Raw genomic sequence first — 14127 nt, 5'->3', positions numbered from 1 at the left:
TTTTCCTCATACCTCCAGTTGACATTCTCCTTCCTGCACAAACTCTTCACCATGCATAAAATAAACTGACCAATAAGAAGACTCCCTCATCTGCATCTAGCCTGGCAATCCTGCTCCACTTGCCAGTTTGTTACATGGCCAGCCTCACACATTGCTATCGTCCAAGTTTCATGCTGGGGAAGGCTGGGCTAGCCAAAGGGAGTGATAATAGAATACAGATTTCCTGATCTCACATCTGAAGAAATGCATTTCAGAAATAGAACTTTAGTAATATAATTAGGCAAAACATCACAGCATTTGTTTTTAATCATTGCTTGCATTGCAGTAGCATCCACTCTGGATCTTGTGCTTTCGAAAAGGCCAATGTTTTCCAAGCTGGTGCTTAAAGCTGCACCACTAGATCTACTTTTTAAAAATATGGAATAGCAGTATATACTGGGGACGTGTTTTGTCCCAATTAATGACACATTCACAGGCCCATAAGCAGTGAAGCTCTCATAAGAATCCTGTCTTGGCTTAGCGAAGATTCCACAAATGTGTGGGTTCCTGGAGAAGACTTGGACTAGACAGCCCTTATAATAACCATCTTCAATCAGAGGCTGTCCTCTTAGAGGAGAACACGTACCTCCCCCTCCCCCCCCCCGGTCTAATAGTGTGATCGAGTCATTCATGCCTCTTGGGCCAGATCACCCCTTCCAGACTCCTCCACTTCCTTGCAGAGTTAAAGGCAGGCATGGGCAAACTTGGACCACCAGATGTTTTGGGACTACAACTCCCATCATCCCTAGCTAACAGGACCAGTGGTCAGAGATGATGGGAATTGTAGTCTCAAAACATCTGGAGGGCCGAGTTTGCCTGCGACTGGTTAAAGGACTTGAAGGCCTCTTGTTTGTAGCCTAGTACTTTTCACCCTTTCCCCCAAGTGTGTTGTATGTGCTGAGAGGTTTATGTAGAAATGTGGATCTTTTGACTAGGAGGCAGCAGTTTCTTGGTGTGCAGGATGTGAGGTAGAGACTATGCATGTTCCAATTCAGGGCTCCCTGGCTCAAGAACCTGAGATCCAATGAGCGAATGTTATGAGACAATCCTTTTCATGCTACTGTGGCTTGGATTAAAATCACGCCTTTCTCCACAAAAAGGTGTTCTGTTTGTCTCTTGTAAGAGACAAACTGGTCTTCCACAGTTGTTTTAACATGAGTCCAGCAGCAACTCAGATGAGTCTAATCAAGTCTTTAAATAGGGATCTTTGTAATAGTTTTGAGGATGGAATTGAAACAACTCAAAGAGTGTATACATACAATAATGTTTGACGTCGGCAACATATGTGACAATGGATTCTTTTTCAGTGAAATTGCCAAAATCATTTTCTTTGCATGCATAACTGAGTTGTGAATGAAAAACCCCCAAACCCTCACAACTTCTAAAATGTTTTTAAAACACACTCATTTTGCATCTGAGACATTGAAGATGGATTTCCCCCCTCATCTCAAACAGTGTTTTGTACCAGTTTCAGTTCTATGATTTAACGAATATTCTGGGAATACTCTTTTTTTATGAGGTAGAACAAAGGAACATTTTACAGGCTTCAGTCTTAAGTTTGCAATAACTCTGATATGGCAGTAAATTAAGTGATTGTCTCTAATGAAAGCAGCATAAAAATGGCAGTCAAGCAGCTTCTCTGAATAAAGAGTAGAAAGTGTGTGAGAGACTATATTGATGGATTGCCAAAATAACTGGGTGGTTAAAAAAAAAAAACTTCTGCTGCAATAACCAGGTCAGATCTATTATTAAGTTAATTCTTTCCATTTCCATTCTGCCCAGAGCAATAAATAGAATATACAGGAGTGCCAAAGACATATTAGATATTTCTAGTGTCCGTGTTGTATCACACAGTCCTTGATAGACAGTCAATTGCTTGGTGGGGGTTCGCTCTCACCGACTATCCACACAATGTGAGAAAGTGAAGAACTACAATTAGAGAGAGACCAAGAGCGTGACATTACACAAGAAATGAAATGTGAAATGCTTATATATTGCTCCCCCTGCAAAGGTTCAATACCAGTAAAATTTGAACAAGGTGATACCTGAAACAAAACAGGCTTCTTGGATTACAAAGAAATACCCAACTTTGCTTAGGATAACATCTTTCCCACGTGTAAGATCTGCATCTAATATACATAAACTGAAACTCCTGTTATGCGTTTGAGCATCAAATGTTATAAAATAAGCTGAACTTAACTTCAACTGCACTTGAATAAGAGGACAAACACCCAGGTCTACTTGATCAATATTCTTCACATATGTCTGCTCATGGTTTATTTATCAAAATGTTATATTGTTGTGCTATGTTATATTATATTATGTTATGTTATTATACTTGCATTTTCCAGTCCAATAGGACCCTCAGATCAGTTAACAAACTTACATAAAAGTCATTATAAGGAAACAAAATGATCAAACGATAAAAACAATTGAACGGCAATAGTTTCGTCTTCAAAGAGCTTAAGGTTCCATAAGCCAGGAAATAAGGGGAGGTCAGAATCATGTCCAGAAAAGACACGCCTGGAGAAGGTGTTTTGATCAACAGTACTGTCAAGGTACTGTGAGGTAGATTGCCTGATCTTCCCACTGCAATGTGTTCCACAGTCTAGGTGCCACAATGCAAAATGCAGGATCCAGTGTCCCTGCTCTCTGCACCTCACAAGACCGTTGGACGCATAATAATTAAGATATTCCAGATGCCACAAGTGCATGTTTAGTTCATGTGACAGAAGGTCGTCTTTTAGATATCCTGAACCCCAACCATTTATGGTTTTTAAAGTGGGTGATCAGCACCTTGAACGGGGAACAGAAAGAGGACTAAGTCAAAAGGGGTGGACTTTTTTTCTTTTTACTAGCCAATCAGATCTGTCACACCTCATCTGGTTTGGCTCAGAATCTCTTAACTCTGTTTTCTGAATTTCACTATTATTAGTTTATTTGATGGCTGTTAGTCTTTTTCTTTGCAGCAATTAAACCACACTCTCGATAGGCAAGAAAAACTCAGCAATGAGATTATTTCCCCCTAAAATCAGCCATGTTTGAGTTCTGAAGTAATGTACTTTGCAATCCTATATATGTCTACACAGAAGTGGGCTTTGATTTCATCCTTTGACATGATTAGTCAGTATATAAGTCAGTATATCAATGGTCTGATCACTACGCTCTGAAAGCCAAGATAGACTTCCCGCTCCTCCCCGGCTCGGGTGGCAAACCTATTTGGGCTCGTCCGCGAAAACTGATGGATCCTGATAGATTCCGACAAGCCTTGCGGAACCCTGCTCCTCCTGGCGACTCATTAGATGACCTTGTTGAGGACTGGAATAACCGGCTCTTGGCAGCCATTGATGAGATCGCGTCTAAGCGCCCTCTGCGACCCCGTCGAAACCGGGCCCCTTGGTTTACTGAGGAGCTCCGGAAAATGAAGCGGGATCTCAGACGGCTAGAGCGAGTATGGCGACAGACTCGTGACGGAGCCTCAAGAACATCTTATAGGACGCTTATGAAAGCCTATGAGATGGCTATGAAAGCTGCTAAGAAATCTTACTTTGCAGCTTCCATTGCATCCGCTAGCTCTCACCCGGCACAACTTTTTAAAATAATTAGGTCAATAACGTCCTTAGGAGGACAACCAAATTTAAGCACAAATTTGACCCACAGCTGTGAGGCATTCGCGAGTTTTTTTGCGGAGAAAGTCCTGTTGCTCCACCGTGACCTCCCTGCCAATTTAGATACAGTGACTGAACTGGAGGCCCCTCGACTGACTTCAGGTCCAGTGTTGGACCATTTCGATCGGATACTCCCTACTGATGTGGACAGATTCCTCCAAGTTGGTAGGCCCACCACCTACCTCCTTGATCCGTGCCCGTCTTGGCTGATTAGGGAGTGTCCAGATGTTGTGCGGACCCCCCTGGTTGAAATTATCAATTTGTCCCTTGACACGGGGACATTCCCAGGGGAATTGAAGGAAGCAGTGGTGTGTCCACTCTTAAAAAAAAACTTCATTAGATCCCTTAGACCTATCCAATTATCGCCCAGTTTCAAATCTTCTATACCTGGGTAAGGTAATTGAGAGAGCGGTTGCTGAACAGCTTGGTAGGTTTCTGGAGGAAACATCGGCATTAGATCCATTTCAGTCCGGTTTCCGTCCTGGTTTTGGGACGGAGACGGCTCTGGTTGCCCTAACAGATTATCTCCGTAGACAACTGGATCGAGGCGGGTCAGGACTGCTGATCCTTTTAGATTTGTCAGCAGCCTTTGACATGGTCGATCATGATCTTCTGGACCACCGCCTTGCAGACGTGGGGATACAGGGCATAGCCCGTAACTGGTTGTGCTCTTTTATCTCTGGTCGGGGACAGAGGGTGGCACTAGGGAGGGAAATGTCGTCGCGCCACTCCTTGGTGTGTGGAGTGCTGCAGGGCGCAATTCTCTCCCCGATGCTTTTTAACATCTTTATGCGCCCCCTTGCCCAGATTATCCGGAGCTTTGGGCTGGGCTGTCACCAATATGCTGATGACACTCAGCTCTATCTGCTGATGGATGGCCACACTGACTCGGCCCCAAACACACTGACCAGATGCTTGGAAGCTGTGGCTGGATGGTTTCGTGGGAGCCGATTGAAACTAAATCCTTCGAAGACAGAGGTCCTATGGCTAGGTCGGGATGGCATGGGGATGAGGGACCAACTCCCTTCTCTTGCGGGGGCCCAATTAGTGCCATTGCCTTCCGTTAAGAGTTTGGGTGTAATCCTTGATGCCTCCCTTTCCATGGAGGCGCAAGTTACAGCAACAGCCAAGGCGACATTTTTCCACCTTCGCCGCATCAAGCAGTTGGTCCCTTACCTTTCCCGCCCCGACCTGGCCACAGTGATCCATGCGACGGTCATCTCCAGGCTTGACTACTGTAATTCGCTCTATGCGGGACTGCCCTTGAAGCTGTCCCAGAAACTCCAGCGGGTACAGAATGCTGCAGCGAGGCTCCTCACGGGGTCTCTGCCATGGGAGCATATTCACCCAGTGCTTTTCAAGCTGCACTGGCTCCCGGTGGAGTACAGGGTCAGATTTAAGGTGCTGCTTTTGACCTTTAAAGCCCTTCACGGCCTAGGACCCTCGTACCTACGGGACCGCCTCTCCTGGTATGCCCCACGGAGAGCCTCAAGGTCCATAAATAACAACACCCTAGTGGTCCCAGGCCCTAAAGAAGTTAGATTGGCTTCAAGCAGAGCCAGGGCCTTTTCAACTCTGGCTCCGGCCTGGTGGAACGCTCTGCTTCATGAGACCAGGGCCCTGCAGGATCTGATTTCTTTCCGCAGGGCCTGTAAGACAGAGTTGTTCCGCCTGGCCTTTGGCTTGGAGCCAATTTGATTCCCTCCCTCTTTTTTTTTTTTCCTTTTCCTTCTCCTCCTGCGATGAGGCTACATTTTAATATTTTAATGTTGTATTTTATTTTTGTTTTTAAGTTGTAATCATTCATCTTGTTTTTATTATTGCTTGTAAGCCGCTCTGAGCCCGGCCTTGGCTGGGGAGGGCGGGGTATAAATAAAAAAATTATTATTATTATTATTATTATTATTATTATTATTATTATTATATAAGGGCTGTGCTTTGAAAATACTGAAGTGACAGAAAAGAGAATCATAGATTCATTGATAAGGCATTGTGATGATTTTCATTCATAGAAGGGAGGAAGAACAAGAAAAAGAGGTTGTCCTTCAAGCTTGTTAAGAAGTACCTGGAGTATAAGACAAGGCAAGTGGAGCCTTATAATTTTATTAATTGTTTTGTGTGATTGATTTAATTTATAACCTGCCTTTCCAGAAGAACCCAGGGTGGCAAAGAACCCAGGGTGGCAAAGAGATATACCAATTTAAAAACCAAAACAAAGCAAAAGCAAAAACAATTGCAATTAAAAAACACCCATCCACTGATCTCAAGGCTTCCAGGAATAGTATTCTCCAGCCACCAGTTCTTCATATTGCTCCAGCAACAATTCCCTCCGCCTAGGACGGAGGCCAGGAGGTCATTTCCACTGAGATTATATCCATTCTTCTTGTTTTCTCATTTTATGTTGCCTTCTTCTAAGCCCCACCTATGCGCTTCATATGCAAGTATGTGTCTATAGGGCATCTGTTTGTAGTTCCTAGTAGCTCTGATAGAGTTTCCTAGTAATCAAAGAGGAGACCACAATCACAATTGTGCGGCTGCAACAGTTCCTTCTGCTGGCCATCTTTTTGGCAGTCTTTTTAGCCAGTTGCCACAATTTTACCTCAAGTAGTTAGTCTGTGGAAAACTGTAGAACCTGTATATTTTTCCATTGGCTTGCTAAAGTGAACTGTTTAGTTAATAGATTGAGCACAGGGCTCAAACAATGGATTTCATCCAAAACCATCTGTTTAACATTCAGAGGGTGCTTTTAATGTAAAAGCTCTTACAACAAATCATCTCTCAAGTCTTTTCAAATTTATCCCCTGCTATATTCAAGACGTAAAACATGATTGATGTTTGATTTTCAGATACTGATATGGACCACTTTCCCCAAGAACAAGCAGCACATGTGTGTAAGAAGTCTAGTTGGCCAATAATCAAGTACATGTTATTCTGTTAATATTATTTAAGTTGCCATCCCATGCATGCTTGTTGTTGTTGTTTAGTCGTTTAGTCGTGTCCGACTCTTTGTGACCCCATGGACCAGAGCACGCCAGGCACTCCTGTCTTCCACTGCCTCCCGCAAACTCATGCTGGTAGCTTCGAGAACACTGTCCAACCATCTCGTTCTCTGTCGTCCCCTTCTCCTTGTGCCCTCAATCTTTCCCAACATCAGGGTCTTTTCCAGGGAGTCTTCTCTTCTCATGAGGTGGCCAAAGTATTGGAGCCTCAGCTTCACGATCTGTCCTTCCAGTGAGGACTCAGGTCTAATTTCCTTAAGAATGGATGTGTTTGATATTCTTGCAGTCCATGGGACTCTCAAGAGTCTCCTCCAGCACCATAATTCAAAAGCATCAATTCTTCGGCGATCAGCCTTCTTTATGGTCCAGCTCTGTGAGTAAGGCTGCAAGCTTATACCAGTTTACCTGGGGTGTAAGCCCTCTTTAATTTTATAGGACTTCTGATTAAGCATGCATAGGATTGTTCTATGGGCTCCATGGAAGACATTCAGACTTACTTATGCACTCATGCATGGTTAAACCACAGAGCCTAGGACTTGCCAATCAGAAGGTTGGTGGTTCGAATCCCCGTGATGGGGTGAGCTCCCATTGCTCAGTCCCTGCTCCTGCCAACCTAGCAGTTCAAAAGCACATCAAAGTGCAAGTAGATAAATAGGTACCGCTCTGGCGGGAAGGTAAATGGTGTTTCCGTGTGCTGCTCTGGTTCACCAGAAGCAGCTTAGTCATGCTGGTCACATAAACCGGAAGCTGTACGCCGGCTCTCTCGGCCAATAAAGTGAGATGAGCCCTGCAACCCCAGAGTTGGTCATGACTGGGCCTAATGGTCAGGGGTCCCTTTAACTTTATCTTTACCTTTACCATGCATGTTCACTTCATCCAATCTGGCCCTCTTTGAAAAAAAATTGGGCACCCCTGATTAAGGTATACACTAAAATGCTACAGAAAGTCCCATAACAATGTACCGAAGCAGCTTTTTGAACATCTCTGACTCTGTCCTGTTTGATAGTTCTACATGTGCCCATATGCATATATGTGAGAAACAGGGTATGTGCATTATTTTGTGTGTGTGTGTGTGTGTGTGTGTGTGTAAGAGAGAGAAAATTTACATATGCCTATATGTGAGGGTGCATATGAGTGGTTTAAAAGCAATACATCAGTATACGATTAGTTTTAAAACTTACCTGAGCGGCCTGATAAGCCTAAAATGATTTTTTGCTGGATACTGAAAACAAAGTCATGATCCCAGAAAAGACCGGTGGATGAGAGGCGGGTGGGGTGGGGTGGGGGAAACCCTACTTGAAAACACTTGTGCACAAAATATTATGAATCACGGTCAAGCAACAGACCACGCTTGGCATATGGAAAATCTTATCCCGGTCATAGTGAAAGGTTAAGTCTTTTCCTCCTCATTTTTCCAACCCTTTATATAATTATCTTCAGTAAACCATATTTTCTAGAAGACCTGCCCCTTAGAAAAGTTATATACCGTCAAAGAAGCCATTTCACAATCATTAAACTATAGTTAACTGAGCTTGCAAAATGAGGCAGTGCTGCATGGAACAGCTGGGGCCTAAAACTACCCAAAAACACTTTTATGGTTTCTCTTAAAAGCCATTAAATCAACCTGATGAGAGCACAGCTGGACCGGGTCCATTAATAATCTATCAGATCCCTCTGAATACATAAGAGGGCCCGTGGCACTTTTCTTGTTCCCTCCAGCATAAGGCTGCAGGTGGAATCTAAGTTCTAACCACAGCAACAAAAGCAAAGTCAGGATCGGATTTTTAAAAAATCTCTGCCGTGGATTTTGGGTCTGTGTTTTCATGTGTACATGGACATCGCTAATTCATAGGGCTGCTAAGAGTCTTGTTTGAAACAAGAGGATGGACTGCTGGGCTGTAGAGACAGTTTGTTGGCAATCATCACACGACCACGTAAGATTTTCAACATGGAACTGATTAATAGGTTGCGCATGACAAATGGACAAAGAGTCTCCAGATACCCTGGGAACAAATATTGTAACATTGATACTGGCCAGGAATTTTTTACCTACTTCATGCTGCAAACAAAACCCAACCCAGCTCTGTTAGACAGCCAAGGTTTGAAAGGGAATACTTCAAACATCTGTTAGTTAAGACAGAGGTGAAGGTGAGCATCTGTGAAGCAGGGGGAAAGGATCTTTGGAAGAGATGGGGTGAAACATTGTGTGCAACCCAAGTGTATTAAAAGCAAGAGGAGCTTTGTGTTGACTCTGTTCTCTATGCTTCTTTTACTTATTGTTTGTTATTAATGTCCATGGCACTTCCCCAATTCTTATCCCAATAATCCTCTTAACAATGCTGAGAGCCACACCAATTTTAGAGTGGGAAATGGAGAAATGGTGACTCATCTGAGATCACTTCTTTATGGACTTCCCATACTATCATCTCAAATGCACATTTGTTACTCATTTGGTGCATACAAGCTATATGTATTTCCTCTCGTGGTTGTATTCTCTCACCAGCAGCTTAGTGGAACCGCCAGTCACCATATGTGGGTTGATGAAGAAGGGAAGTGAAACTACTGATCTTACCAGTAGACATTGGGTATAGCAGCAGTGTGCTACAGTAAGAAGCACCACATAAGGTCATGGCTAGCTGTGGACTACATGAGGAGTTCCTAGTCAGCCAACAACTATACTCTTGCATGGTGCTAACTGAAATGCCCCAGGTTACTGCACTTAAGGGAAAGGCTGTAAATAAAACTGCCAATATCAGAATGCTGTTGTGCAAATCTGTTGTGTGACTGTACTCGGAATACTGTGTACACTAAGGGTCACTTTACCTCAAAAGACATTGTGGTGCTGGAAAAGGTTCAGGCCAGGGCAACTCAAATGATGCATACATACAGTTCCTTGTATTGAACCTCTGTTGACGTTAAGGCTTCAAGTGGAGTTCCCGACATAAATTGGAAAAGTGAGCTCAGATCACTGAGCAATTGCCAAGCTGTCATTGGTATTTGGAAGTGGAAAAGTGACCACAGCCGCAGTTTTCTGTGGAAATAGAGAGGCTTGGATTTTGGGTTGATTACTTCTGCCCAACAGATCGCGACCATAGGTAAGTGTATCAGTGTGTGGGCAACCCACTTCTGCGAGCGCACAGGTCTGGACTGGAGCTATTGGGAGCAAGAGCACAGAGGGGAGGGGAGGGGGCAAGAAAAGAAACAGTTGGGGAACAGCACCTTCTACAAGGCTCTGACATGCAGCCTTCAGAAGCTAGTATCACCTTTCTAAGTAGGCAAGTGTGTGTGTGTGTGTGTGTGTGTGTGAGAGAGAGAGAGAGAGAGAGAGAGAGAGAGAGAGAGAGAGAATCAGAGCAGCTGGGCTACCCAACCCTGTCAGCAGAGCTTTGTGCAAGGACTTCTATTTGGGCAACATGATTCCCATTCCCTCTCCTCCCCCTGTGTGCCCCACACTTCCCCCCTCCTAAAATTGGCTGGGGGGGATCGGGAGAACCCCCAGAACAGCACATGACAGAGAGAGCAAGGGAGTTGTTCCATCTGGCAAGCAGCAATGCTTGCCCAGACAGAATGATTGGAAGAGTGTGACGTTGAATTCCACCCATAAACATTAAGCACAAAGTGGCCAGAATCTTGCAAGTCTGACAAACATGTGTGGATTTTAGAGATGTCCTGCTTCCTAACAGACCAATGACTTTTCTGCTAAATCCATGACTTGGGCTGGATAATAATAGCGTATTGGGGCTTCCTCATAAAAGAGTAATAAGTTAAAGCTGCTTAGCACAAAGATAGACTGTCTGAAGGTAACAAATTTTGCTGCCAAGCAGCAGACATTTTTTAACTACACGAGGCTCAGATAACACTTCACTGTTTATTTCTTTAAGGGAGAATGGGCCCTAAACTCCATGTGCCAGCAGAGACTAACAATACGACATTATGTTTAAGAAAGGAGTATTTTCATAAGATCAGAACAAGGTAGCAAATTTATCCCTAAGTGAAAAAGTGTTTATTTATTGTTAGTGATTTGTATTGCATGATATACGAGGCCTTCAGCAGAAGAGGTATGAGTTGCAACTCATTAGAGGCTTCATTCTTTGAAAGACTTTTACTTCAGCTGCAAAGAGACATGGAACACATGCAAAGCTTATGAAAGGCCGGGCAACTCCAGCCAAGCAAACAGTGTAGCCTCTTGTGTCATTTGTTATGCAGTGAACACTGCAGTTTCTGCCCAATCACTCGTGTCTTTCTGAGTTAGTCTTCTACAAAGTTTAAATAAAAATCTAAAATTTGTACTTTAAATGATGCAATGTATGTCACCATTTCAAAAGGCTTTCCATGCAAACTGTCAGCTAGGAGGTCTACTTGGTATATGCATGGGACATTTCTGAGCCTTATAATCGGGGCGGGCTCAGTCAGCAAAGAATGTCATGGTATGTGATGTTCTAGGTCACATCCACAGAAGAATTTGTGGGTGCACAGCAGACTGAGTCAGCACAATTGCCACATGTCGGTCGCATAGGAACTGGGCCAATATCCATACTGATCTCTGCCAGTTGAAATAGATTAACGGGGTGCATTTCATAGGAGGCACAGAGACTACGGTCCAATTCAGTCAGGAATACTTAAACCCATCGGATTCATTTATCATAAATGTGCATAACTCTGTTTTGGATTCTGGCCAGCATCTGTGACACAATTGCAGTGATAGTAGCATGCCCACCCACACAGACACCCACACCCACACACCAAGGCCAGTGAATACTCCATTGCCCACTTCCTGTTTGGGTGTTAATGTCACTGCACTAGATAGAACAACACTCTTGCCACACAGATCAGCTTACCAGTATGAGTCCAGTAGATTGTATGCTGCCTACTGTTTTCTTTTCTTTTAGGTCAACTTGCTTCACGTATTGTTTTTGAAAATGTTAGGTAGAATGGGTTGTACAGTGGAACCTCGGGTTACGTACCGTTCTTCTTATGAATGCTTCGGGTAACGAGCTCCACTAATCCGGAAGTAGATGCTCCTGGTTGCAAACTTTGCCCCGGGATGCGAGCGGAAGTCACACAGAGGCAGTGGGAGGCCCCATTAGCGAAAGTGCACCTCATGTTAAGAACGGTTTCAGGTTAAGTACGGACCTCCGGAACGAATTAAGTTTGTAACCAGAGGTGCCACTGAATCTAACTTCATCATGCACGCAAAACAGCTTCTGCAAGTGCCCTGGGACTTCCTGTCCCTTGTTTCTTCCTACACCACCAACAAATTTTCTCCAGAGTTTTGGGTAAACACCAAATGCAGATTTGAAGCGTGTGTGCAGGGAGTGAGAAGGATGCGCCATTCTGTTGCACTTGTAGAAATTGTTCCATGTGTGCAATGATTTAGCTGGATGCAACCCAAAATGCTTTTATTCTATACATTAAACTCTCAATTTCACTTATGCTGAACTCCATAGAAATGCGATTTAATTAAGCCAAATTTAGTTTACTGTACAGCTTCTACTGGAAAGTAGACAGGTTGGCCTTGTATAAGAGACCTGAAGTCCTAAAATTGTTGCTTCACTTTTTCTTGTGGTGGTGAAGCACTCTGGTGAGCTAACATATGGGAAGGCTGCTATATACCAAAACTGTCTATAACCACGTGTATACATTAGTCATGTCAACAAGACCAGAGCAGAACCCTGGAGAGCTACTGCTGCTGAGTTAGATTGACCAATAGTCTGGCAGCCTTCTATGTTCCTGTATTAGGGAAATCTGAAGATGAAGAATAAGGTTGATAAGACAAATCTAGATGATTTGTGAACCATATCACCCATTCGAAGGAAAACCACACAAATCCCTGGATAAGCCTTTAATCCAATTGGAGTAAAAACTCCAAAACCCATATTTGAGCAATTCCTTTATCAAAACCAACCAAAATGTCACGAAACAGTGTGTAAGCTTTTGAGTTCTCTGAACTCTTCATTAGGCTAAACGTTGGGGAATCAGAAAACAGTTTTTTAAAAGCAGAACAATTTGGCTGAGCATTTAAGCTTTGTGGTCTGTTAAACTCAGTCAAAGATACAGACCGATTTAGTCTTTGCTGTAGGAGACAACAACTAGGGGAACAAGGGGTCCCTAAAAAACTTGAAGGGGCCGGCCCCCCAAGTTGGCATCGCCATTCAAATGGTGTGTGTGCATTGCATCATGTGATAAATTATGTGGGGCGGGGCTTACCTCCCCCCAATATTTTATTCAAGTTGATACCCGCAGTCTTGACTATGTTCTTGCAGGTATCAGGTTATGTCTAGCATTCTGGGATGAATAAGTAGTGACTAGTCCTCATCTTTGAAAACATCAAGTCTGGCTGTTACCCAGAACAACTAACCCTTTTACCTACTTCACCATCCAAAATTAATCTACAATTCTGCTACTATAAAGATAGCTTTCTCTTTACATCTGCTTTCTGCCTAACCAGGAACTTTTTAGTTTCACTTAAGGTGTGAGACACATCAGGGTAACATCCAAGGCCGACATCTATCACTAGTCATATCAGGAGACTCTTGAAAAACTGTAGGACAGCGGTGAGGAACTTCAGACGTGGGAGCCAAATGCAGTCCTCTATAGCTGTCTAATCAGTGGGAGTCTCCCTAGGCCACACCCTCTCCCCAAGTGGCCCTCTCCTCAGACCACCCCCCTTACTGCCCCTGCTCTGCATCCTCCCTGAATGCTTTTGACTGCCTAGAATTTGTTCTTGAACTGCTTGCCTGCATAAAGAGATATGGGTGCCAGTGGGTATGTAGAAACCTTTGGCTTTTGCATGTCGGCAATGTAGCCTACTGTACAAAGGAAAGAATAGCATGCATAACTCTGTATGAATTTGCCTCTAGATTGCAGTGTACAGAATTGTCTGATCTATTTCATTGCCGGGGGGGAGGGGAGGTATGAGCAGTCTTCCTAGGAGTGCACCCCCACTCAAGAATTCAGGTGGAAATCACATGTTTGAATGCCATCTCATATTTAAAAATAAATTTTAAAAATCCACACACAAAGGGAAATGACATCTAGGAGAAAAGCTAGGCTTCTCCTTCATTGGCTGCAAGGTTTTGATGTGAGCAAGCATTCATTTGAAAGATGAGATGGTACAGTCCTCCTAGGACTCTTAGTTCAGATATGGTTGTCGCTGTTTCTTTCCGTCAGCAGATTGGTCACAGAATATAGCAAAGCAAGTCTCTTCTAAAGCAGAGACCCCTCCGGCTGCCTACTTGCCACACTTAACTTTCCCAAGCAATTGCTGATGGAACAGCTGCAGTCGGTCTTGTGCATTTATTTGGAAGGAAAGAATCCTTGTTTGCCAGTAAAGCCCTTGGTAAATAATTTGTTTAGACAGGGTTAAGAGGTGTTAAACAGGAAAACCAGGCAATCGTCTAATATGCTGGTGTCAGTTACAT

The sequence above is a fragment of the Podarcis gaigeae genome, assembly GCF_964106915.1.
Source record: "Podarcis gaigeae genome assembly, chromosome: 3".
Lineage (NCBI taxonomy): Eukaryota > Metazoa > Chordata > Lepidosauria > Squamata > Lacertidae > Podarcis > Podarcis gaigeae.
This window is presented reverse-complemented; position numbering follows the sequence as displayed.